Source organism: Equus przewalskii, chromosome X (genome assembly GCF_037783145.1).
Source record: "Equus przewalskii isolate Varuska chromosome X, EquPr2, whole genome shotgun sequence".
NCBI lineage: Eukaryota > Metazoa > Chordata > Mammalia > Perissodactyla > Equidae > Equus > Equus przewalskii.
The window spans coordinates 108,450,084-108,476,383 of NC_091863.1; the positions used below are offsets into that span (position 1 = coordinate 108,450,084).

General features: G+C 43.2%; 1 long non-coding RNA gene across 2 annotated transcripts in view; it reads left to right on the plus strand.

Moving 5' to 3' along the window:
- The window catches only part of LOC139081008 (uncharacterized), a 76,335-nt gene that overhangs the window by 15,883 nt on the left and 34,152 nt on the right, over positions 1-26,300 (plus strand). Inside the window, exons 2-3 of one of the 2 annotated variants that reach the window (XR_011535936.1) lie at positions 15,578-15,718; positions 20,903-21,143. This is a non-coding gene — a long non-coding RNA (uncharacterized lncRNA). The remainder of the gene's footprint in view (positions 1-15,577; positions 15,719-20,902; positions 21,144-26,300) is intronic. The other variant, XR_011535937.1, reaches the window with a different exon arrangement.

The window sequence follows — 26,300 nt, forward strand, 5'->3', positions numbered from 1 at the left end:
ACTTGTCAAGGAGGAACTAAAGTTGTAGATAGAATTAAGGTTGCTAATCACCTGACTTCAAACTGGGGAGATTATTCTGGATTATCCAGGTTGGACCAAAGTAATCACAAGGGTCCTTATAAGTGAAAGTGGGGGAATCAGGAAAGTCTGTGCTGAAGTGATTTGATGTGAGAAAGGCTTGACCTATCATTGCTGCCCTCGAGGATGGAGAAAGGAGGTCACAAGCCAAGCAACGTGGTGGCTTCTAAAAGCTGGAAAAAGCAAGGAAACAGATTCTACCCTGGAGCTTCCACATGAAAATGAAGCCCTGCACCTAAATCGGATCAGCAAATGTAAATGCAGTAAAGAAGATCAGAAGATCAAGGGCCTTTCTCTCTCTGGCTTCAGATCTCTCACCAGTAAAATGGCGGATGTTTAGTAGGTCAAAGATGTTCAAACCTTTTTTAGTTACTGTGATGGTTAATTTTATGTGTCAGGTTGACTGGACCACAGGGTGCCCAGATATTTGGTCAAACATTATTCCGGGTGTTTCTGTAAGGATGTTTTTGGATGGATTAACATTTGAATTAGTAGACTGAGTAAAAGCAGATTGCCCTCCCTAATGTGGATGGGCCTCATCCAATCAGTTGAAGGCCTGAATAGAACAAAAGGGCTGATCCTTTCCAAGTATGAGAGAATTCTTCCTACCTGATGGCCTTTGAACTGGAACACTGGATTTTTCCTGCCTTCAGACTCAAACTGAAATATCCACTCTTCCTGTGTCTCAAACCTGCTGGCCTTTGGACTGGAACTGTATCATTGGCTCTCCTGGTTCTCAGGCCTTTGTACTCAGACTGGAACTAAACCATCAGCTCTTCTTTTTTTTTTTTTTTTGAAGATTGGCACCTGAGCTAACATCTGTTGCCAATCTTCTTCTTCTTCCCAAAGCCCCCCTGTATGTCCTAGCGTGAGTGCATCTGGTTGTGCTATGTGGGACGCTGCCTCAGCATGACCTGATGAGTGGTGCTATGTCCACACCCAGGATCCGAACCAGCAAAACCCCGGGCTGGGGAAGCAGGGCATGCGAACTTAACCACTCGGCCACAGGGCCGGGGCCCCATCAGCTCTTCTTGGTCTCTAGCTTCCAACTCACCCTGAAGATCATGGGACTTACCAGCCTCCATAATTGTGTGAGCTTATTCCTTATAATCTTTTTCTCTAAGTCTCTCTCTCTTTCATTGTGATTTGTAAGTATCTATTAGGTCTTCATCCCCAGTCGCTGACACAGGGCTCCTAAAACCCTTGTAAATTCCCAAGTGATAAGAGCACTAGAAGCATCTTTTGTTCTAATGAAGCAACTGTGGGTGGGCTCCTGGATGGATCCTGGATGGGGGCTGGTCACCAGAAAGGCCAAGCCGTGATTAGAGGCTTGGAATTTTCAGCCACACTTTCCATTCTCCAGAGAGGGGAGAGAGTCTAGAAATGGAGTTAGTAATTGATCATGCTACATGAGGAAGCCTCCACAAAATCCCAATAGTATGGGGTTCAGGGAGCTACCAGGTTGGTGAACACATCCATGTACCTGGAGGATGACATATCCCAACTCTAGGGGAGAGAAGCTCCTGCAGTCGGGACCCTCCCAGACCTCACCCTATGTATCTCCTCATCTGGCTGCTCATCTGTACCCTTTATCATGTTCCTCAATAAACTGATAAACATAAGTAAGTGTTTCTCTGAGTTCTGTGAGCTTCTCTAGCAAATTAATCGAACCCAAGGAGGGGGTTGTGGGAATCTCTGATTTATAGCTGAGTGGTTAGAAGCACAGTGGCAACCTGGACTTGGGATTTGGCATCTGAAGTGGAGAGAAGGCAGTCTTGTGGGACTGAGCCCTTAACATGGGATCTGACGCTATCTCCAGGTAGATAGTGTCAGAATTGAGTTAAATCACAGGACCCCACCCCCAGCTAGTGTTACAGAGTATTTCTTGGTGGAGGGAAAAACTCCACACATCTGGTATCAGTGTTATGAGTGTTCTGTGTGACAGTAAAGAAAGACACCCGAGGAGAACTGTAGCTTTTTCCAATTCTCTCTGCTCTCTCTGTTTCCCTGGAGAATCCTAACTAATACAGCCACCAAAGCCCAATATAAACAAGATAAAAATGAAACAGGGTTGAGTGGGCCTAGAGCCCCATCCACTCAGAGCCCCTCTCTCCCTCTGGGCTCCAGAGTTTCGATGAAAACCAATTTATATAATGTCATGAACCAACGTTACTGCAATAAAAAAATGGCTAAAAAAGTAAAATTACTTCTAGGTGGCAAAACTGGGAAACAGGACAAGGGTTTAGGGGGATATTAATTTTTTTTGAAAGCATGTAATGTTTTACACCATGATAATTTTTTATTTTATTTTTTTGGTGAGAAATATTGGCCCTGAGCTAACATCTGTCGCCAATCTGCCTCGTTTTGCTTGAGGAAGATTGTCACTGAGCTAACATCTGTGCCAGTCTTCCTCTATTTTATGTGGGATGCCACTGCAGTGTGGCTTGACGAATAGTGCTAGGTCTGCACCTGGGATCCGAACCTGTGAACCCTGGGCCTCTGAAGTGGAGCACGTGAACTTAACCACTACGCCACCGGGCCGGCCCTGTGATGATAATTTTTTAAAACAAATTAAAATGAAAACCATTTATCTAGGGTCACCACTTAGCTCTTAAATTGTTGAATTTATTTCTTTTTCTCTTAAAGAAGGGTGTAAATTAAAAGTAAAAATATTCCCATGGATCCTCTTTCCTTCACATCCATTATGTCAGTTTCCTATTGCTGCTGTAGCAAATTACCACAAACTCAGTGACTTAAAACAGCACAGATTTATTATCTTACAGTTCTGGAGGTCAGAAGCCCAAAACGGATCTCACTGGGCTAAAATCAAGGTGTCAGCAGGGCTGCATTCCTTCTGGAGGTTCAAGAAGAGAATCTGTTCACATGCCTTTTCTGCTTCTAGAGGCCGCTTGCATTCCTTGGTGTATGGCCTCTTCTTCCATCTTCAAACCCGGCAGTATAGCATCTTCAAATCTCTCTCTGACTCTGACCCCCTACTCTCCTGCCTCCCTCTTTCACCTATAAGGACTCCTGTGATTACATTGGGCATGCCTGAATAATCCAGGGTAATCTCCCCATTTCAAGGTCAGCTCATTAGCAGCCTTAATTCCATCTGCACCCTTAATTCCTCTTTGCCATGTACCAAAGCATATTTACAGATTCTGGGGGTTGAGCGCGGACATCTTTGAGGGGACATTATTTTGCCTACCACACTATACCTTAATGGTGGCCACTGATAACAGTTTTTTCCAGAAACATTTTATGTATAGACATAAATACATATAGTGTTCATGCATGTGCAATCCTCACAATTCTTGCACACATGCAGATTTTTAAAAATACAATATTTTTCTGTAATTTTCTTTTTCTTAAAAGTATATTTTGATTTTTGTTTATATCATTCCTTATGGATCCACCTAGTTTTTTTGTCCACTGAAGAGGAGAATTATTACTTTTAACCATAAAGGGCACTGATTTCAGTGAAAGTGTCCATCAGAGATGGGTCCCGGCTTTTGGTGGCCTCAGCAGGCAGTCAGTCTCATCCAACAATGCAAAGATCAGAGTCTCTGCAGAGCGCAGCCAAGGAAGAGGAATCAGATGCCAGGACTCTGATGATAAAGTGGCACATCTGATTCCAGTGACTACAACACTTAATTTTCTTCAACTAATTTTCCTTTAAAGTTAAAAAGAAAATATGCACTTTGTTAAAATAATTCGGAGTGTAAAAGGATGCACAGTAAAAACTAGGTCTCTTCTTACCACAGGCCTACAAAACTACTACTATTAACTGTATCTTGTGTGGTCTTCTAGAAATTTTTTAATGCATATATAAGCACAAATATACATGTATGTCCTTTTGAGGGCATGAGTACAAAGGGAATCATACTACACTTGATGGTCTGTGAAACGTGCTTTTAAAAAACTTTTCACTTTGAGTTAATAGTACATTCACGTGCAGTTATAAGAAATAAGACAGAGCTCCCATACACTCTTCACCCAATTTCCCCCAATGGTCACATCTTGCATAACTATAGAACACTGTCACAACCAGGAAATTGACATTGATACAATCTACCGAACTTATTCAGATTTCACCAGTTTTACATGCACTCATTAGTGTGTGTTTAGTTCTATGCAGTTTTATCACATGTAGGTTCATGTGACCACTACTACAGTCAAGATATAGCACAGTTCCGTTACAAAGATCCCTTGTGCTACCCTTTTATAGCCATAGCCACTTCCCTCCCTCCTCCAACATCCCTAAGCCCAGGCAACCACAATTATGTTCTCCCTCTCTATAATTTTGTCACTTCATAAACATTACATAAATGGAATAATACAGTATGGAACCTTTTGATATTGCCTTTTTTCACTCAGCATCATTCTCTGGAGATTCATTCAGGTTGTTGCATGTATCAATATTTCATTCCTTCTTATTGTCCAGTAGCATTCCATGGCATGGATGGACCATGGTTCGTTTAACCATTTAAAAGTTGAAGGATATTTTGGTTGCTTCCACTTTTTGACTATCATGAATAAATCTGCTACTTAATTTCCCTACTGAAAAAAACCTGTGACTTATCATTGCCTACCTCAGGGATCTTTATTTTGGGGTCCATCAACTCCTAGGAAGTCAATTAACTTCCTGAAATTATATTTAAAATTTGCCATTTTGTGATGGCCTGATTTCCATTGGTTCCAATTCTGGGCAGGGTTAGTATGTTCAAGGTCACTGTGCAAATAAATGACCTGACCCCTTGCTCCATTTCTCTGTACCACTGGCAAATATTCTCTCTGCTTCCTACTTCTGCAACCAGGTCAGGGCTTCTCCTGCTTGTGACTAGATGGCTAATTTCGCCTAATTTAGGAGGAAGGAGTAGGATGTTCACTTTGGCCCTGCTCCAACACAGCTTTATTATTAACTAAGACCATACTTTGTTTCTGATTCATGTGTCTATTTCTCTATTGGTTCAGATCCCATGGGAGAGATATGTGATTAATTACCATCCGTGACCCCCTCTTCCACCATATACATAGCTTTTCATTTGATGCTCAAAGGATTCCACCACACACACACACACACACACACACACACACACTCCTTAAGAACCTACAGGATAAAGTCCACAGCTCTTCATCCAGGATTCAAATTCTTCCCAAACCTGCCTCTCCACACTTATCCTCCACTGCTTTCTATAACAAACCCTATTTCACTAAGACCAGTCCACTCAACTTTATTCCAGCCACTGGATCTCTACGTAGCCATATGCTCTCCCCAGTCTTCTCTGCCAGTCCAAATCCTACCCGTATTGCAAAGCCACATCCTTCTCTGTGAAAACTCTCCTGGCCATTGCAGCACACAGCACGAATTTATTCATTGTTCGTAGCATAAGTTAAGCTTAACTTCCTCTTTCTTTGTCTACACATCTATTCTCCCCACAACCAGAATGGTGAGTCCCTGGAGATCATAGAGCATATCATCTCTTCATCCCCTCAAAGCTTAGCATGACTTAGAATCACAATAAATATCTGTGGCTGAATTGATCTTCTCTTATACCTCCATTCAGAGCACTGGTTTCCCAAGCTAGTGGTTTCAAGGGCATGAAATTGCTCTTCATCCACCGTTAATAAGAGCGACAGACTGTCTTATAAAAAATACGTTAACAGCTTCCATTTATTAGATTCTTACTCTCTGCCAGACACCATGCTTTGTAGGGATTAACTCATGGACTCCTCATACAAACCCTTTTAGAGATGAAGAAATTGAGATTCAGAAAGCTTAAGTAGTTTATTCAAGGTCCATCAACCTGCAAGCGGCAGGGCCAGGACTAAACTCAGGTCTGTCTGAACTTCGAAAGCACTGTTTCTCAACTTTGGTTGCACAACACAGGCCCATGGGGGGCTTTAAAAAGTACTGATGCCTGGGTTCTGCCCCCCAGAGATTCTGACGTAATTGGCACGGGTTGAAGCCTTGGCATTGAGAGTTTTAAAAGCTCCCCAGGTGATGCAAATGTGCAGCCAGGGCTGGGCTCTTAATTTCGACACCCCACAGTCTTCAGTGTGGGGAACACTGTCAGTGAGGGTGAGAGGGAGAGCACATCTCTTAACTGAGCTAATTCAGCCTAGGCAAAAACTCAGAGCCTGATCAATAGGCACATGAAAAGTTGCTCAACATCACTAACCATCAGAGAAATGCAAATTAACACTACCCTAAGATACCACCTTACACCTGTTAAAATGGCTATAATCACTCAGACAGAAAAGAACAAACGTTGGCAAGGTTGTGGAGAAAACGGAACCCTCATTCACTGCTGATGGGAATGCAAACTGGTGCAGCCACTGTGGAAAACAGTATGGCGATTTCTCAAAAAACTAAAAATAGAAATACCATATCACCCAGCTATCCCACTACTAGGTATTTATCCAAAGAACTTTAAATCAACAATTCAAAGAGATTTATGCACCCCTATGTTCATTGCAGCATTATTCACAATAGCCAAGATGTGGAAGCAACCCAAGTGCTCATTGACAGATGAATGGATAAAGAAGACACACAATGGAATGCTACTCAGCCATAAAGAAAGACAAAATCGTCCCATTCACAACGACATGGATGGACCTGAGGGTTTTATGTTAAGTGAAATAAACCAGACAGAGCAAGACAAACACCAGATGATTTCACTCATATGAGGAAGATAAACAAACACTGGGTCAAAGAGAACAGTTCAGTGGTTACCAGGGGAAAGGGGCTGGGGGGTGGGCACAGGGGGTGAAGGGGAGCACTTATATGGTGACGGACAAGAAATAATGCACAACTGAAATGTCACAATGATGTAAACTATTCTGAACTCAATTTAAAAAAAACACTCGGAGCCTGAGATGTGTGATTAGAGAAACGCAGGTTCTCCTCAGAGAGCCCAGACATGCGCTGGGGCTCCTGTGGATGGGGGACAGGGGTGTAAACCAATCAGACGGGAATCTCAAATGACAGGGTGACCCCAGGCCTGCCCTACAGGGTCACTCATTTACTCTAGAAGAGCTATTTGAAAGCCTTGGGCAAGGTCTCCTTTTCCAAAGTGTCAAGCCACAAGAGCTTGAAATATTTAAATAAAATATTTTAAACTTTCTGATGAAAATAGGGAAGCATACGCCACAAGTGAGGCCTTAGCAGCTGCTCTCCTGAGTCAGGAGTCGGCAAAAAACAGGCCTCTTTCTCCTGCTTTATCTCCCTGTATCCTCTGTTCCGAGCACAGGGCTTCTAGGAATGAGAATGAGCGAGTCGGGCTCAGGGTGAGGTCGCGCCTCTGTGCAGAGACATCAGGAAAGGCAGCGTTGAGATCATAGTCCAAAGTACCAACCCGGCTGATCTCCCGAGAGGCCCCAGGCAGGCTTTCTCAGTGGTCAGTAACTTCTCCACCTCCACCCCAGCTCTAACCCTTCAGAGTCCCAAAGCAGGAATGCTGAAGCGGGCCCTCCCTTTGCCTGAGACCTACAGAAATAGGAACCTCGCCACTAATGCCCACACTAGCAGCTACAGGTGACAGGACGGCCCAGGAGAGGGAGCGATGGGATGACTAGATACATAGTTTTGTGACTACGACAGTGCTGGCAGAGCTCCAGCAGAGCTGGCCCACACCAGGGACAGCAGCCGCTGTTTATTGAACACTGTGTGCCAGGCAGTACGCACCCTACCTTGTGATAGGATACTGTGAGCTGCCCAAAGGGATTTTTCCCTGTTTCCTGTTTTTCTTTTATTAAGGTATAATTTCGATTCAGCAAAATTCACCCTTTTTATGTGCACAGTTCAGTGAATTTTGTCACCCAATCACTACCAGAATAAGATGTGTAACATTTCCGTTGCCCCCAGAAGTTTCTACATGTCTCTCCCCAGTCAATCCCCTCACACCTACCCTGAGCCCCTGGCAACCACTGATCTGATTTCTGTCCTTGTAATTTAGCAGTTTTCTTGGAACTGCAGCTAAGGGCTCAAAACTTAAAGCAAAAGATACTCCTTGCCCCCCATTCTAAGTTCGGAGGACCAGTAACTATTAGGGCCAGCCATCAGCCCACAGATCTTGAGTGGAAAAACCAGCTTTATGCCCCGGTGCCCAGTCGACATCAAAGGTCTAGTCTGGGGCTGTGCAATGTTTCCCTTCCTCAAGCCTAGAAAGGAGAAACTGTAAGAGAACCACTCAGAAAAATAGGGGTCACTGGAAGTAACCCGCTGTGGTCTTACTAAAATGTGGACTGGTGTCTATCCATTCTCTACTGTACTGGCACTGTGCCTGATGCTGCTGGGGCATAGAGGAAGACACTGCGAGAGGGGCACTGCCAGGTGGAGAGGGGGCAAGGACAGGCCCCTGAATTTCCTGATTCTTGAGGAGTAGGTAAGATATATATGGCATATATCTGCAAGGCCAGGAATTGTCCCAAAATGATAGAGAAGACTGGGGCTCATGGTCTTGCCAAAACCTACCACATTATGAGGGCAAAGAGTTTCATACCTCATCAGAAAGTGGTATTACACCTCGATCAGGGGCACAGCGCAGTTGAGGGGTATTTACTGGGAAATATGAAATAAATAAAGTGAAACTATTTTATGTACATATCCCCGATGAGTTGAGACACCTCAATAAACTCACTACACTTTCATTGCCTCTGTTAATCCTAAAAACACCCTATAAGGTAAATACTCTTATTATTGCTATTTTATAGATGAAGGAATTGAAGATCAGAGAGGGCAAGTAATGTGTTATAGGTCACACAGCAGGTAAATAAATGACAGAACCATGATTTGAACCCAGGTCTTCTGAACTCTAAAACCTACGTTCCTTCCTCTACATCTGGTTCCTTATACATGTGTGTGTCAGAGAGAGGAGGGAGAAGGCATCATCATGAGGCAGTAGTGAGATTCCAGTGGACACTCAGGGGTGTCCAAGGTAAGTGTTAGGTCCCTTTATTCTTCCCACTCGGTAACTTCCCTCCCCCTTTGGCCAGCAGGGCCTTGGTTCCTCAGAATAACTCTGTGGAGGTTCTAGTTTACTCCCCGCTTGAAGAGTCTGTCAATACGCTTATTGTCACTTCAGGTTGGAACCCCTCAACTCACTCTGATCACACAGCCACACCTAAGGCTGCCTCCTTGTCTGGGACTCCACAGCTGTATCTGTCCCTCAATGCCTGTCCCTGCTCCTCGTGGGAAGACTCCAGCTCCACTTCTCAGATCCGCACAGTCTGTGTGGCCCCACTGGAGTGAACTGGGCCTTGCCCTGAGATCTGACGTGAATGCTTCCTACCAAGCTTTTATCTCAGTATGAGGGCATAACTCGGTGTAAGCTGGTAGGTTAAAAAAATCATGTGCAGAATAAAACTCTCTTCTATAATGGAAAACAATAATCTTGAACAGATGGTTACTGTAGCCCTAGAAGAGAAAGAAAGCTCCACCCCAGGCTTCTTGCTAAGTATCTGTTGCACGGGTTATGACTTACTAAAGCGCTTACAGGAATTCCGTTAATGTCGCTACTAAAATTCCTTTCTCAAGAGCGCTCACATAATGAATAGCAGCAAACACTCAGCACTCATTTATGAAGATTTTAAACCAAGGGCAACACCATCCTTTAAGCCAGGCCGGCTTCACAGGTGCTGCCAAAGCAATGCTAAGATTGTCTCATCAGGATTCACTAGGCCTGAGGATTTTCTGTATTGAAAGGTGGGTGCTAGGAAATGAAATAAAACCTTGTTAGGTAGACACGGATTTGAAAAAATGGTATAGCCACTCTTTATAATATTTTTCTTTGATGAAAATATTGGCCAATCAAAATCCTCTTAATGTTAGAGGTGTGTTTTCTCCAGCTCCTTGCATTTTAAATTAACAAGGTGGTTTTACTAGATGATACTTCCGAGATGGTTGGGTCACCTTAGATCATGGCCTCATTCTAAAAAAATGTAAAAACAGAAGGAATGTAAATAAGGTCAACACTTAAGCTTGTTGAGTCCAGGATTCTGCCACTGATGAGAAACAAGAGATTGGTGGTAGAAAAGGAAAGTATCCTCTTTTGGCATCTGCCACCCAAAAGACAGGGATGTCCATAGACATCTTTAGATTCCTTTAGTACTCTACCCAGCACCCAGGAATTCATGAACATATTTTTTAAAGTTATCACATGTTGGCTTAAACTGTTGGGTAACAAAATTGACTAGAATTATGTCTGCTTCTACTTTCCTGGGTATTAACTGGCCTTGACATACTGTCTCACCTTGACGTCTGGCTTCTGGATACTCACTGCTGATGTCTTTTCGTCTTTTCTGACTTTGACATATGTCTTAGTCAGTTCAGGCTGTTATAACAAACACCATAGACTGGGTGACTTCAACAACAAACGCTTATTTCTCACGGTTCTGGAGGCTGCAAGTCCAGGATCAGGGCGCCAGCATGACTGGGTGCTTGGTGAGGGCTTTCTTCCTGGTTATGTCCTCACATGACCTCTTCTTGGTCCATGCAGGCAGGCAGAGAGGGAGAGAGACAGAGAGAGAGACAGAGGGCTCCACCCTTATGACCTAGTCTAACCCTTATTACCTCCCAGAGGCCCCACCTCCAAATACCATCACACTGACGACTAGGGCTTCAACATTCGAATTTTAGGGGGACACAAACATTCAGTCCATAGCAGCATACTACGGTCCTGTCTCCACCTTCAGCTTCTCTGTCCTCCAACGCCTATGAGTGCTGGCCCTGGTGAGTTATCAGCTTGCTTCAACCTCCTTCCCATATAACTCGAGGTAAATGGACATTGGCACCTTTGGCGAAGCATGGGGGAATACTTACTGTACATACTTTCAGTGGCATTGCAGAGTTCTTCCCCAAGGGCACCGACTTCCCTTCAATCGCTGGACTCTGGATCTGTGAACCAATTTAGATCTGGAAACTGGATGAAGGATCATGATTTTCCATTGTAGTGGCTGACATTAGCTTTTTGCTCCCAGCTTTAAATATCTATAGAGTATACAAGTCAACTATCACCCCAGTTGGCTGTCCATCTCTCTTATCCCTAAGATACCGTGTCCATTAAACATCACTATAGATTTCTGCAGGTCAAGGCATTCTGGTCACTCCTCCAGCCTTCTGACCTGTCTACTCGGGCTGCCATAACAAAGCCTCAGACTAGGTGGCTTAAGCAAGAGAAATTTATTTTCTCACAGTTCTGCAGCCTAGAAGTCCAAGATCAAGGTGTTGGCAGGGTTGGTTCCTTCTGAGGCCTTTCTCCGTGGCTTATAGATAGCCATCTTCTCCCTGTGTCTTCACGTGATCTTCCCTCTATGTGCGTGTCTGTGCCCTTATCTCCTCTTCTTATAAGGACACCAGTCATATTGGATTAGGCCCACCCTAACGACTCATTTCAACTTAATTATCTCTTTAAAGAATCTATCTCCAAATACAGTGATGTTCAGAAGTAGGGGTTAAGACTTCAACATATGAATTTTGGGGGGACACAATCAGCCCCTAACATGGCCCATTTTGGAAATTACTTCAGTCTTGCTCAGGTCAGTTAAATATCATCTTTGGCTTCTGCTATACCAGAATCCTATTATCTCCATTGCTACTGAGGGGCCCAGTTCCACCACGGCATCTCCCACTGTCAATCTTGGTCTACAGAAGACAACCACTATCGTTCTTCTCAAAGAAGCTGGTGCCCCTGCTTACCAGTGCATTCCTGCTGAAGGAATGTCTTCTGAACCTCCCCAGGGAACATAGTCATGTGGCAGTTTATCTGGACTCACATTTTACACAGGCATGATTATGCAATTGTTTGTAAGAAATAAAAAAGCCATTCTAACATTGCTCCATCCCTGACTTTGAACTTTCTGACTTCTTCCCCAATATCTAATCAGTTCTGGCATGTCCACTTCATTTATTGTGGCCATTGTTTGTCCTGCCCACTCCCCAGCCTCAGGTAACCATCTCAGTAGCATATTAACACCGGCTCCACGGGTCCTTGCCACGACATTAAACCCTGAGTCATAGGAGAGTGTTCCTATGTCAGAGTTCTCTTCCCACCCTTATATTTCTTCTCCTGGTCAAACCTGACTATCCAAGCATCCTGAGATAAGGGCAGTTCCAGTCTCAGCCTCAGGCCCGGGCGCAGGCCCAATGCTGCCCATTCCTTGTTATACTCAGTAAATAAGGAGAGATCAGCTGGGAAGCCACTATTTATGGACAATTCTAGGGCCTCTCAGGGATCCTCAAGAGAAAACCATGGGCCCCTAAGAACTTGGGGGGGGGTGGCCCTTGACATCATGATGACACAGAGCATGTCTATGAGAAGGCTTTGGTTGCTTGGCTGGATTCAGTAGCTACTGGCCCACAACTGAACTGCTCATCTTCTCTGACTCTGCTCCTTTTGGGCCTCTTGCTAGTTGCAACACCTTCTCCCACTCATCTCGAGTCTTCTTCACGTCTACCCTCTTACTGGTCCTCCACAGACAGTCACCAAATCCGTTCTGCCCCCTACTCTCACTTCAGTGGGTCCCCTCTTCTCCAACCACAAGGCCCCTGCCCCAGTTCCGATCGCCTGACCTCTTTAGCCCTCTGATTGCAGAGGCCCTGCCACAAGCGACCAGCTGATCCTGGAACCCATTTTCCTCTTCCTGCTGTTGGTGTTTCTCTATGTCTCATGGCACCTGAGAGCATATTGCCACACGACCAAAGGGGGAGCGTTTAGAATTTCAGGACCCTTGTGGTACTCAGAGAGTCAATGAGTCTTGGTTTGGGCCCTGGGATTAAGACTGTGGTAGTACCTGCTCTGCAGCCGGAGCACAGGACTGCAGCATTATTTACTCACCTCAAACAGACAATTACTGAATGAGCCACCAGGGGGCAGCAGTTGCTCTGTTTTAGTAAGTTCTAAATATTTTTCTTTTTCCCCCTTATTACATATATTTCACACAGGCATGATTATGCGATTGTTTGTAGGAAATGAAAAAGCCATGTGACTTTGAGGTGGTGATTAGGTCTTTGTTCCTCAAGGACCCTTCTCCCTCCTTCCTCCTTTTGTGTTAAGGGTGCACGAACCTCCAGCAGATGATCAAGGCCCTCCTGCTTCTGCCCTGCCTGGGCCTTCTCACATTTGGTGTCTAACACCCCTGTGCTCCCTGCTGCATTTGGTAGAAAACTCGGGACCTATGTGTTATGGGCCGAATTGTGTCCTCCTGTAAATTCATTTGTTGAAGTCCTAACCCCTGCTACTTCATAATGTGACTGTTCTTGGAGATAGGGCTTTTAAAGAGGTGATTAAGGTTAAATGAGGTCGCTAAGGTGGGCCAAAATCCAACCTGACTGGTGTCCTTATAAGAAGAAATCTGGACCCACAGAGAGACACTGGGGATGCACTTGCACAGAGGAAAGACCATGTGAGGACACAGCAAGAAGTGCAAGCCACAGAGAGAGGCCTCAGGAGAAACCAGACCTGCTGGCACCTTGGTCTCTGACTTCTAACTTCCAGAACTGCGAGAAAATCAATGTCTGTTGTTTGAGCCACCCAGTCTGTGGTATTTTGTTATGGCAGCCTGAGCTGACTAATATACTACATGACTGTTAACATTTTTTTTTCTCTCTCACTCTCTTTCAGTCTCTCTCTCTCTGTCTCTATAATATACCCACACATATATTACACATAGTTACAATTTGATAGGGTTTTGTGTCCTGATCTTTTCAATAATTCTGTATCATATTTATCCCATATCGCTAAAAATTTCTGACAAAGATATGGTTTTTAATGTTTGCATATCCAAGTCTGTGGATATACCACAGTTTATCAAACATTCCCAAGTTGGACAATATTAATTTGTTTCTACTTCTTTTGCTATTTTAAGGAATGCTATAATAAACATTTCCCTATATACGTTTAGCTGCTTTTGTGCTCATACTTTTAGATGTCTAGAAATGGAAATGTTTTATCAAATGCATAAACATTCTCCAGACTCATGATAGATTTTCTTAGATTGCTTTCCAGGATGGTTATATCAATTTCCACTTCTGTTAATAGAGTGTAAGGCAGCCTATATCATTACACCCCTACTAAAAGTAATTATCATTTGATAACCATGATATCTGATAAGCAAAAGGGTACCTAATAATTAATTTCATTTCCATTTCTTTGATTACCAATAATGTGTGGCCTTTTTCACATTTTCCTTATTATTTTTCTTTCTTCCTTCCCCATAATCTGTCAATTAACTTCAGATTGTTTTTCTTGTTAAAGAAAATCTATTTATATGAAGTCTTTATTAACTCAACACAGTAAACATCTGTAATCCTCTGGAAAAGATTTTCTCAATTTCTTTCATTAAATTTCTTTTGACAAATACAAATTTCAAAATGTTAACTCATCAAAACTATTAGTGTTTTATTTTTTAGTTATGTTGTCACTATGCTAAAGATTTTTTTCCAGAGACAAGATAAATATTCATCTTATTCTCTTACATTTTCTTTAGGGTAAATTTTTTTTAAATTGCTTCATAACAGACACACAGAAGTGAGCATAAATCTTAAGAGTGTAGTGCATGAATTTTCAAAAGTTGAGCTCATCTGTATAAGCAGGTCCCAGATCAAGAAATGGCATATTACCAGCACCTCAGAAGCCCCACTCGGGCCTCATTCCAGTCACGACTCATTGAGAGAAACCGCTGTTCTGACTCCTAACACAATAGTTTTGCATGTTTTTGACCTTTATATAAATAGAATCAGACCATATGTATTCTTATACATTTCTCATCTTTTGCTCAATGTTACGTTTGTGAGAATGATCCATATCCTGTCCATTTATTCTCATACAGTTTAGTATCCCATTAGGCGATTATATACAATTTATCTATGTGTTCTACTTTTCACGGGCATTTGGGTAAGCTTCCCATTTGGGGCTATTACAAAGTGTGCTAGGATGAACATTCTTGAACACATCTACTGGTAAACATATGAACGCATTTCTGTCAGGTATAGACCTTGGAGTAGAATTGCTGCGTCATAGGGAATGCACTTGTTCAAATTTTCCAACTGGTTTTCAAAAGTGCTTGCACAAATTTATACTCCTACCATCAGGGTATGGGAATTCTCCCTGCTCCACATTATCACAAACACCTGGTGCTTTTTGTTGTGTTCAATCTAGCCACTCTTGTGGTTATGTGGTGGTATCCCATTGTGGTTTTAATTTGCACTTCTCTGATGAGTAATGAAACTAAATATTTTCTCATATGTTTACTGGCCATTTGGAAATATCTGTTCATGTCTTTTGTCCATGTTTCTACTTTTTTCCAGTCTTTTTCTTATTTATAATTATTTTTTACAGAGTTCTTTATATACACTGGACACAAATCCTTTGTCAGATATATGCATTGCAAATAGCTTCTGTTATTATGTGGATTACCTTTAAATCTATTAATGATGTCTTTTGATAAACAGATGTTTATGAGCTTAACATAATCCATCTTATATTTTTGTTCCTTTAAGGTTTCGGCACTCGGTGCCCTGTTTAAGAAATCTTTGCCTATGTCATGATCATGAGTATGAAGATGCTTTCCTACGAACTCTACTGTTTTACCTTTCACATTTGGATCAACAGTTCATCTGGAATTAATTTTTGTGCATCAGGTAAGATAGGGGTCAAGGTTCAATTTTTTTTCCATTTGGATATCTAACTGACCCAGCACCACTTATTGAAAAGACATCCTTTTCTCAGTGTACTAGAGTGTCATAAATCAGGTTACTATATCTATGGGTTTCTTTCTGCAATCTCTGTTCAGTTCTATTGGTCAATTTGTCTATCCTCATGCAACTACTACACTGAGTTAATTATGTATCTTTATAGTAGGTCTTGATATCTGGTGATTTAACCCAAGTAATCCAAGACAAGATTGCCTTGGCTATTTCTGGCCTTCTGCATTTTCATATAAATGTTAGAAATAGCATGTCAATTTTCACACATGTACAAAAACAAAACTGCTCTGGTTTTTGTGAAATGAATGAGAAACCTCAACTAAATTGGAGTCGGGAAGGCCTGTAGGGGGAGCTCTCACACTCTATCATACATCGTTAATTACTCCAAACGGGAAGAGATTTACCCTTGCATGTCCCATAGGAAGTACAACTACTTTACTACTGAAGGAAGATTTCTCTCCCTACCGGGCAGAAGTCCAGCCAATGAGATGCTGCAGCTCAGCCAATAAGAAGACGTTGCCACCCTGAACTGTGACTTTCCCCCAATGGACTTTCTTTTAGACAGTCCCTCCCTACTTCCCCTTTTTCTCTATAAAAGCAACCTCCTTTCCTTTGTTCTTTGGATTTGCCTATGGTTTGCCATGGCACACACATCCCAAAATTGCAATTCTTTTGGCTATTCTTGAATAAACTCATTTTGAGGGTAAAATAACAGGCAAATTTGCTTAAGTTGACACTTTCATCAGAATTGTGTTGCTTCTATATATTTATTATGGGGAAATAGCTTCACAATAGTGAGTCTTCCAATTTATGATTCTGGTATGTATATCCGTTTATTCAGGTCTTCTTACTGTAATATAGGTTTTATTATTATTTAGGTATGATAAGGCCAACAGATCAGGAGATGATTGTCATTGAAAAGATAGTTTGTTATAGTTCCCAAGAGGAGGGTCATGCCATGCCATGGGAGAGCCACATGAGGAAGGCCCGGGTTGGTCAGGAGGAAGAGGGAGGGGATAAATGGGGGGCAAGAGTCTTTACTGTGGTTTCTATGGGAAAGAATGGGCAAGGCAGGTAGGCAGGTTTAAGATTGGTTGGTTTGAATAATTTCAGTGGGCTCTGGGGCATAGAGGCTGTCCCTGGTTGCCTGGTACCTGGCAATGCAGTGATTAGGGCAGGTGATATTGTGTGCAAGTGTGATAGCCCCATAAAGCAGGTGGTTGGGGGTTGGTGGTATGGGTCCTGGATTGGCTGGTTTGCTTTTGAAAGGCCTGCTCACAGGCCAGTCCCTTACTCTCTCTAGGAATTGGCTAAGCCTGGGAGGGCAGTCCCCAGTGTCAGCAAGGCCCCAGGTGTCAAGGCATCAAAAATACACAATAAAAAGACACAATTAATGTTTTGTAGTTTTCAGTGTGAAGTCTTAGACCTTTTAAAAAGATTTTAACTGCCACCCTTGCCACCGCTTAGCATGGGTGCTGCCCTCACCCCACTTGGGCTCTGCTACTCCACACTGATTCACCCTTCCTTGTGGATGCCCATCTCATCTCACTCAAGCCCAGACACTCCGTGCCAGGCTGCCCCCACACAGACCATCTTCACCGCATTTAGGCTCTAACATCCTTTGCCAGGATCCAACCTCCCATCCTTTGCCCATGAGAGCCCTTCTCATTGTGCTTGGTTTCTTTTTTTTTTGCCCAAACATGTACCAAGGTTAGTGATGAGTGTATCTGTAGGGCATTTGAAGGCCGACTTCTCCTTTCACTCCAGAAAAATGAAGGTAGGAATCAGGATATGTTTTACTAAGCCCATTGGAAATCTTTCAGCTACAGAGAGGTTTCCCTTTTGTGTAATTCTGTAGCATATTGCACCATCCTAATTCAAATTATATTTTAAACAGCTTTATTGAGATATCATTGACATATAAAAATTGTATTTAAAGTGTGCAGCTAGATGTTTTGATACATTGTGAAATGATTACCACATGTGCTTGGCTTCTGATATCCTGTGTTGGGCTGGCTCCCACATGGACACCCTTCTTACCCAGTTCAGGCTCTGACACCCCACACCAGGCCATCCTCACCAATACCCACCTTGCCCCCCCCCCTACTGTGTGGGCTCCCTTCCTACAGAGCTCAGGCTCCAAAACCCTGTGCTGGGTTACTGTATTTGTTTATTAGGGCTGGTGTAACAAAGTGCCACAAACTGAGTAGTTGAAGTAACAGAAATTTATTGTCTCAGAGTTCTGGAGGCTAGAAGTCCAAAATTAAGGTGTGGGCAGGGTTGATTCCTTTGAAAAGTTATGAGGGATAATCTGTTCCCTGGCGCTCTCCTTGGCTTTAGATGTATGTATCTTTGTGTCCAGATTTACCATTTTCATTAAGGCACCAGTCATATTGGATTAGGGCTCACCCTCAATCTCGTCCTAACTTGATTACCTCTGCAACGATCCTATCTCCAAATAAGTTCACATTCTGAGGTACTGGGGGTTAGAACTTTGTCAGTCCATTCGGGCTACTATATCAGAATACCGTAGACTGGGTGGTTTATAAACAACAGACATTTATTTCTTGTACTTCTAGAGGCTGAGAAGTCCAAGATCAAGTCACTGGCAGATTCACTGTCTGATGAGGACCCACTTCCTGGTTCACAAACAGTTGTCTTCTCACTGTGTCTTCACATGGCAGAAGGGGGAAGGCAGCTCTCTGGGGCCTCTTTTTTAAGGGCACTAATTCCATTCTAGAGGGCTCCACCTTCATGACCTAATAACTTCCCAAAGGCCTTACCTCCAAATACCATCACATTGGGTGTTAGGATTTAACATATGAATTTTGGGGTGACACAAACATTCAGTCTACAGGAGACTTCAACATATGAATTTTGGTAGGACACAATTTGACCTGTAACAGTTACTTCCCAACCCATGTAGCTGCCCTCTTTACTGCAGTCAGATCATGAGACACCATGCCAGGCCACCTCCCTGCATGGATACCCTCAGCATCCCCTCAGGTTCTAAAATCCTGGGCCAATGCCATTATTCTTCTCTCCGATGAAATTGCTCTCCTCACCCTAACTGGGCTCTGACACTACATTAGACCATCACCACCACCATTCCCCTACGTGGCTGCTCTGCTCACCCTGCTCAAGCTCTGACATCACGTAACGCAGGGTCACCCTAGCTCCTCCAACACAAATACCTACATTGCTTAGCCTCACCTAATTGCTTTTGGACTGAATCTTTCAGTGAGAGAAGAGAAAGAAGAAATCTGATCATTTTTGGTAGCCCTTTATTCCTTGTTCATGTTTCCGGTATTCGCTTATTTCTTTAAACATATGCAAGATATCAGTTTTACATTCTAGGTCTGCAAAATGAGTGGAGCAGTACATTCCTTTCTCAGACTAAAGCACATTTTCAATATCTGAGGCCCTTTCAGGTTTGATTGGGCTGTTTTTCTTCTGCTGTCTCTCATTCAAAGTGCTTTGTTTCTTCTTAATTGCAATCTCATGTTTATCGATGATTTATATGTAGCAGTAGGCTGGAAAGTGCCAGAAGCCCTGCAATCAGGGTGGCTTCCTGCAGGTGCCAAAGCCTTATGGGCTCCCTGCTTCTAGGATGAAAACCTTTGATACTGCTTTGCCTTCCATCAGGTGAGGCACAGTGGCTACTTAGGTTCTCTGACAAGCAGATATGAGCAGCAACAAGCCTAAAAACAAAAATAAATACTCATCCATGGGGCCAGTAGTTAAAGAGAAAAGGATCAGCCAGAATACACATTCAGCAAAACAAAACAAAAATTCATCCTGTTTTCAAAGCCTCTATAAAGATATGGGGAAATGGCCACGCCAAAACAGCAAGTCATAAAATCAACGTATTAAACAGTAGATATACGGTATGGGTGCTCCAGGCCCTTCCATTCCACCACACATTGGAGCTGATCAGAGATCCTCACACGAAACTGTGCATTAGGAGTTGAGGTTGAAGAGGTCCCTAAAATCGTAGTCAGGTAGGACGCCACTCACAGAAAGCTTGAAAACCATTGTTTTGGGAAATTTTCCAGTTTCTTCAGGGATCCTAGTAAAATCTGAAGCCCTAAGAAATGGGGAGAGGGTGCCCTGACATCGTGATAAGGGAGATTGTGTCCCCAAGAAGGCTGCCTGGCTGGATTCAGCGGCTGCTGGCCTGGACCAGAGCTCCTTACTTCTCTGACTCTGCTCCTTTTGGCCCTCTTGCTGGTTGCACCATCTTTTCCCACTCATCCATCCCAAGTCCTTTTCAAGTTCACCCTCTTACTAGTCCCCCACAGCCAGTCACTAAATCCATTTTGCCCTGTAACTCTCACTTCAGTGGGTCCCCCCTCTTCTCCAACCCCAAGGCCCCCACCCCAATTCCAATTGCCTGCCCTCTTTAGCCCTCTGATTGCAGAGGCCCTGCCACAAGCGACCAGCTGATCCTGGAACCCATTTTCCTCTTCCTGCTGTTGGTGTTTCTCTATGTCTCATGGCAGCTGAGAGCATACTGTCATCATATGGTCAAAGATAACTGCTAGAATTCCAAAAGATCGCTCCTCTAGGACACAAACACTTGTCCTACTAAAGGACTTATGAATCTTGAAAGTTCAGCCTTGGGATTAAAGCCTGCAGTAGTATCTTCTCTTCGTTTTCAGTGGGTAACATTCCTCCTTCAGACTAAAGGCCGACAATTACTGAATCAGCCAGCAGGGGGCAAAGCTGCTCTAGTTTAGTAAATTCGAATTGCCTCTTATTACAAAAGTGTGGAACGTTTGGAAAATATAGATAAGCCAATAGTAGAAAATAAAAATCACCTGATATCCTGTACCTCAGACAACCACTCAGAACATTATGGCACTTTGTTTACGTTAGTTTTCTCCTCTACCTAAATGTAAATAAAATTTTTAAATGCAGTATTTCTCTACATACTATCTTATTTCTTCTTTGTAACAAAATCCTGTAAAGATCTTTCCTAAGTGTTATATGTTCTTCTATGGCATTATTTTCTGATGTTTAATTATTACAAAAATCATGGACAGTATACTTCATTGTGGTTATATTTTGGGGGCATACTGTAGGGGAGGAGAAATAATTTTCCCTGTACCCTTCTAGGTTCTTGGCTGAGACCCCTCACCTTGTAATAAAAGACAGATCAACAGGAGAAAAACAAACAAGTTTAACAACATGTGTGCTTCCTGTATATATGGGAGAGACCTAGGAAAACTAAGAAATTCCCCCAAACGTCACAAGCCATCATCTTAAATACCATCTTCAACTAAAGACAAAGGACGATGTTGGGAGCAGGGTGGGAGCCAGTTATGGGAGATGACCAGGAAAAGCACCGTAAACAAGGGTAAGGTTATTATGCAGATTTAAGTCCTTGCCTTCTCCATCGATAAGAGTTGCTAGAGATTAATCATCTCCTTTTTCTGGTACAGAGAGGGGGACACCCTTACAAATGGAGATTCCCTTATAAATGTAAATGTCTCTTACAAAAGGATAACTTCTATTTGGTCTTCAGAGCTTCTCCTGTGTCTGCAGACTCTCAAAAATAATCAGCCCCAAATAATCAATAAGCCAAAGAGGCATATTTTGCGCTGGCAAATTCTGTTCCCCTTCAATACCATTGATAAGCCCCTTAGCTTAGGTTATCAATGACTAGAGGAGGAATTGCTGCCTCAATGGCAATGTAATCCTTTTAGGTTTTGGACACATATTGCTAAGTTGCTTTCCAGAAAGACGGCAAGAACTACACTCTCCCCAGAAGTGTGAGAGAATGCTGCCTTGACCCTGTCATTTGCAACGCTGTTCTTATCTTTTAAAATCCTTGCCAATTTGACAGGAAACATGTTACATCATAGTTGTTTTAGATTGTACCTCTTCACCAATCAAATGTAAAAGAAATATATTTTGAGCATTGATTTGTTGTCATACTCCGTACACTGGGAACCCAGCAGAGAATAAGACAGAGATTATTCTACTCTCCCAAGTCTCAAGTTCTAGGGAGACGGGGCATGCCAAAAACAAAGGAAACTGATAAACTGGTAGTTACGGGTTGGACAAGGTGTTAGAGAGGAAAGACACAGCATAGTGGGTAATAGACAATAAGGGCCACGTTCTTTGGTTACTGATGAAGTTAAACATTTTTTCCCCCTTATGCTCACTCATCAGCTACCATTTCTTCTTTTGTGAACTGGGATGGGGGGTAAAGGGACACTGACAAGAAGCTTGTTGCCATAATGATGATGTCCTACATCTTGTAAAGAGCACACTCAACTCCTATGCCATTCTCTCTGGGATGGCAACTGTGAATTGCTGAGGTGGCCTTGTACTAGTAGGACGCCTGTTCCCTACCTCACCACGTAAGCAGATACCAGTGCAGCAGGCCCAGTATGGGTACATGCTCACCCCGTCACACACACACGCACACACACCCTATACAGCGGTACACCAAGATAAGCCACTGCTTGTGATGAGGGATGGTCAGACAGAAACAATCACCCCAAGCCCCTGAGCAGAAGCCCTGGACTCTCCTTCCAACTTACACAGACTCACAGGTGGGAGGCTTCAAGCCTGAAAATCTGTGATCATAAACGCAGTGCGCACAATCTCATTGTGGAAAGCTTATAATGAGTGAGGAAGCCTTCGGCCTCTAAAATACATCCCCCATAACCCTTTCCTGTCACTGCCTTTCCTTGAATTCCTGAGTAGTCAGGCAACAAGGTGAGCTCTGGAAGGTTAACCCCACCTTCTAGACAGCACCTTCAACATTCATTATGCTCAAGACCAGCTCTGTCATCCTAGACTGGCATTGGGTCTGGAAGTATTGACTAAGGAGGACATGCTTTTTCACACCTGTAATTTTTTTTAAAAAAATTCACTTCAAATAACTTCATAGCAACAGCAAAGGAAGTAGCTGTATCAGGAATGAAAACAAGGCCACAATCCCACTCCATTAGTGCATCAAGTGTATTCATTTTTCCTTTATGATATGCCTTCTTCATGCCACTTGAATGACACAGTGGCAGCAGATTTGTATACATATAACTCTTGGCAGTAGTGTCAAAGATAAACAAAGCCAAACACTGAAGTGCCCTAAGGACAGATTTTAATCAGTAAAACACTACTGAAAGAGGGAAGAGTCCAGCATGAACTGACCTTCCCTTTGTACAGAGGTGACTGGGTGTCTTAAAGGGCGAACGAAGGAATTGGATGGGGAATAAATGGGGGCTCAGTAGAGTCAGGAAAGTGAAAAATCACAAAAAGCAGGAAGTAAGGTGAGGGGAGTCGGTCCATGTGAAACACATCTGGGTTTATTAACTGGTACCTATCAAAGTTAGGCCCCACACTCCTACAGAGCCTGGGAGACAGGGGCCCTATCTTCAGGTGTTGGTTGGAACAAATAGTAAATTCTTTTGGCAGCCTTGAGTTTTCTCACACAGGTACTTAAAGGGGGAGTATGGTCATCCTAGGGATGAGGCCTTGAGCTGCTAGAGACTGTGTTAGTGTTTGTTTGCTTCTTTATGGACCAACGTTGAGGCCTAAGTGAGAAGAGGGCTCAGAGGAGCCTGGCTAGAGTTTGGTCAAGGAGAGAATCTTTGTCAGTAGACCATGAGGCTTCAGTGGGATATGATGCTGATGTAAAGTCCTCAAGACAAAACAGACGGGACCTCGTGGACCAAGATGGGCAAGCCTGCCTGTGGTGGATGTGAGGGCAGTCAACCTCTGGTGGGATGTGAGGGCAGGTCTACCCCTGGTGGGATGTAGGGGTAGGGCTGCCTCTGGTGGGATGTGAGGGTATGGCCTAGGTTGACCACCATGGGTACACCTTCCTTCACCTCACCTCTGTCTACTCACACATGCCTTTATACAACAGAGTTCTTGTCAGAGTAAACATAGAAGACAGCTTTGACAGGAAGCAAGAATTCATCAAATGGCAATAAGATGTCTGGAAGATGTGTGTTGGAGTGAGTGCAGACACACCCCTACACCTGCTGCCCTGAGATGGCTTGTGGATGGCTTATATGAAGATGGGGTTCACCAACTCCTCTCTCCCCTTTTTCAAAACTCTGAGTCACTGCCCAGATGCCAGCAATGTGTGGCCCTGGGTAGCACAGGCCCAGCCACCACTGGGCCTTTGTGACAGATCCAGATAGCAAGTCAGTATTTTCCAGGGTAGCTTTGGAGGGGGGCAGCGGTCACGCCTGGTCTCGCCTCATGATCAGAAGCTCTGGTTGCACTGTGGCTCAAGAGCATATTTATTTCAAAGCTTTCCAGGAAATGTAGTTCCCATGCTTCTTGATATGCAGGTCCCAGCATTCCAAGAGAACAAGAGTGGAAGCTTATAAGGCTTCTTCACTAGGCTCAGAATTGCCGCAATATCCCCTCCACTACATTCTATAGGTGAAAGGAAGTCCCAGGCTAGCCCAGATCCAAGGGGGTGGAGGAAAAGACTCCACCTCTTGATGGAAGGAATGTAGAAGTCCCAGTGCAAAGGGCTGCACATCCAGGGAGAGGAGGAATTGTCATGGCCTTCTCTGCAATCAACTGACCAATGTATTTGGACTTAGTATTTTACCACTTCAAGTGCCAAGGAATCCTTATGGAGTACTTGGCCATTTAAGGGCTCACAGCTCCTCCTTTATCTATTTTAAAAGGACATTGAGGTGTTCCTCTCTTAAAATGGTTGCTTGTCATGGCTAATAACTGATTGTTATCATTAAATGGTATGTTTGAGAAGCAAGCCATGGGCTGAGAATTGAATAGTACCATCAGTCATCCATAAATACGTCCGTCAGTGTTCTTGCTTTCAGACAACAGAATCCACTCTTAACTAGTTTAAATTAGCATAAATTTATTACATGTATATTAGGTATGTTACGGAATCTGGGAAAGGTAGTGGAAGAGACTCTATGCTGGGCTTCTTGGACCAACTCTGGTGGAGAGGTGAGGGAGAACTCAGAACCACGTTTCATCTGCTACTACCATGAGAAGAGGCTGATATTAGCATTGATCCCAGGATCTGACTCTGCAGCTGCACATGAAGAAAGTGGATGCCCCCATGCCTTGCCTCTTTTCACATTTAACTTAGTTCCAAATCAAAGCCTAGCACAATGGCATAAACCTAAGTCATATGTCTACAACTTAGTGGTAAGGGAAGCTGGGAATGGTAGGGTTTTTTGGGGGAGAAGGGAACACAGTTCCATGAATTTTAACAGTCTTGTTACACAATAGTTGCATCACTCTCCAAAAAACTCCCTTCTGTAATCTCTTTAAAGTTACACCCTCCCCCCATCACTACCCTGTGGCAACCACTGATCTCGCCATCACTCCAGTTTTATCCTTTGAGAAGGTCATATAAATGAAATCACATAGTATGTAACCTTTGAGACTGGCTTCTTCACTTGGCATGCCTTTGATTTTCATCTAAATTGTTAAGTATATCAATATTTCATTCCTTTTTATTGCCAAGTAGTATTCCATTGTATGGATGTACCAGTGTTTGCTTATCCATTCACTCATTGAACAATATTTGTTTTTTTTGTAGTTTTTAGCAATTATGAATTGAGCTGTTATATGTATTTGTGTACAAGTTTTTGTGGGAACATAAGTTTTCAACTCACTTGGGTAAATACCTAGGAATGGGATTGCTGAGTCATATGGTAAGTGTATGCATAACTCAATAAGAAACTGCTAAGCTGTTTTCTAGAGTGGCTGTACCATTTTTCATTCCTATTAGCTATATAGGAGAGTTCTGGTTGCTCCACATCCTTGTCAGCATTTGGTATTGTCAGTATTTTTAATTTTAGCCATTCTAGTAGGTATTACTATGGACTTTGTGTGTGTGTGTGTCCCCAAAATTCATATGTTGAAACTCTTATCCCCCATGTGATGGTATTAGAAGGGCCTTTGGGAGGTAATTACGTCATGAGGGTGGAGCCCTCATGATGGTATTAGTGACCTTATAAGAAGACATAGGAGAGAACTTTCTTTCTCTCTCTCTCTGCTCTCCATCATGTGAGGCTACAAGGAGAAGATGGCCATCTGAAAACCTGTAGTGGTATCTAATGGTGGTTTGAATTTGAATTTTCTTAATAGAAAGATACTGAACATCTTTACATGTGTTTATTTTCCACGTGTATATTCTCTTTTGTGAAGCATCTGTTCAAGTCTTTTGCTCACTTTTAAATTGGGTTTTTCTTTTACTGTTGTTTTGAGAGTTCTTTCTATATTCTGGATACAAATCCTTTGCCATACATGTGATTTACCATATTTTCTCTTGGCTTGTATCTGTTGGGAGAGGCAATTCACTATGGGTTGTGTGGGTCCCTGCACATTCTTGCTGGGGAAGGCCCTAGCCACTCTTTACCCTAGTCATTTTTCACCTCAAGGGCCGCACTGTCTTACCCCAAAGAGCAAGCTCACTTCCGCTTTTTATAAAAGCAGTGAATCCCCTAAGCTCAGTGTCTCAACACATCCACTGTGTGTGAAGGCACCCATGATGGTCCCT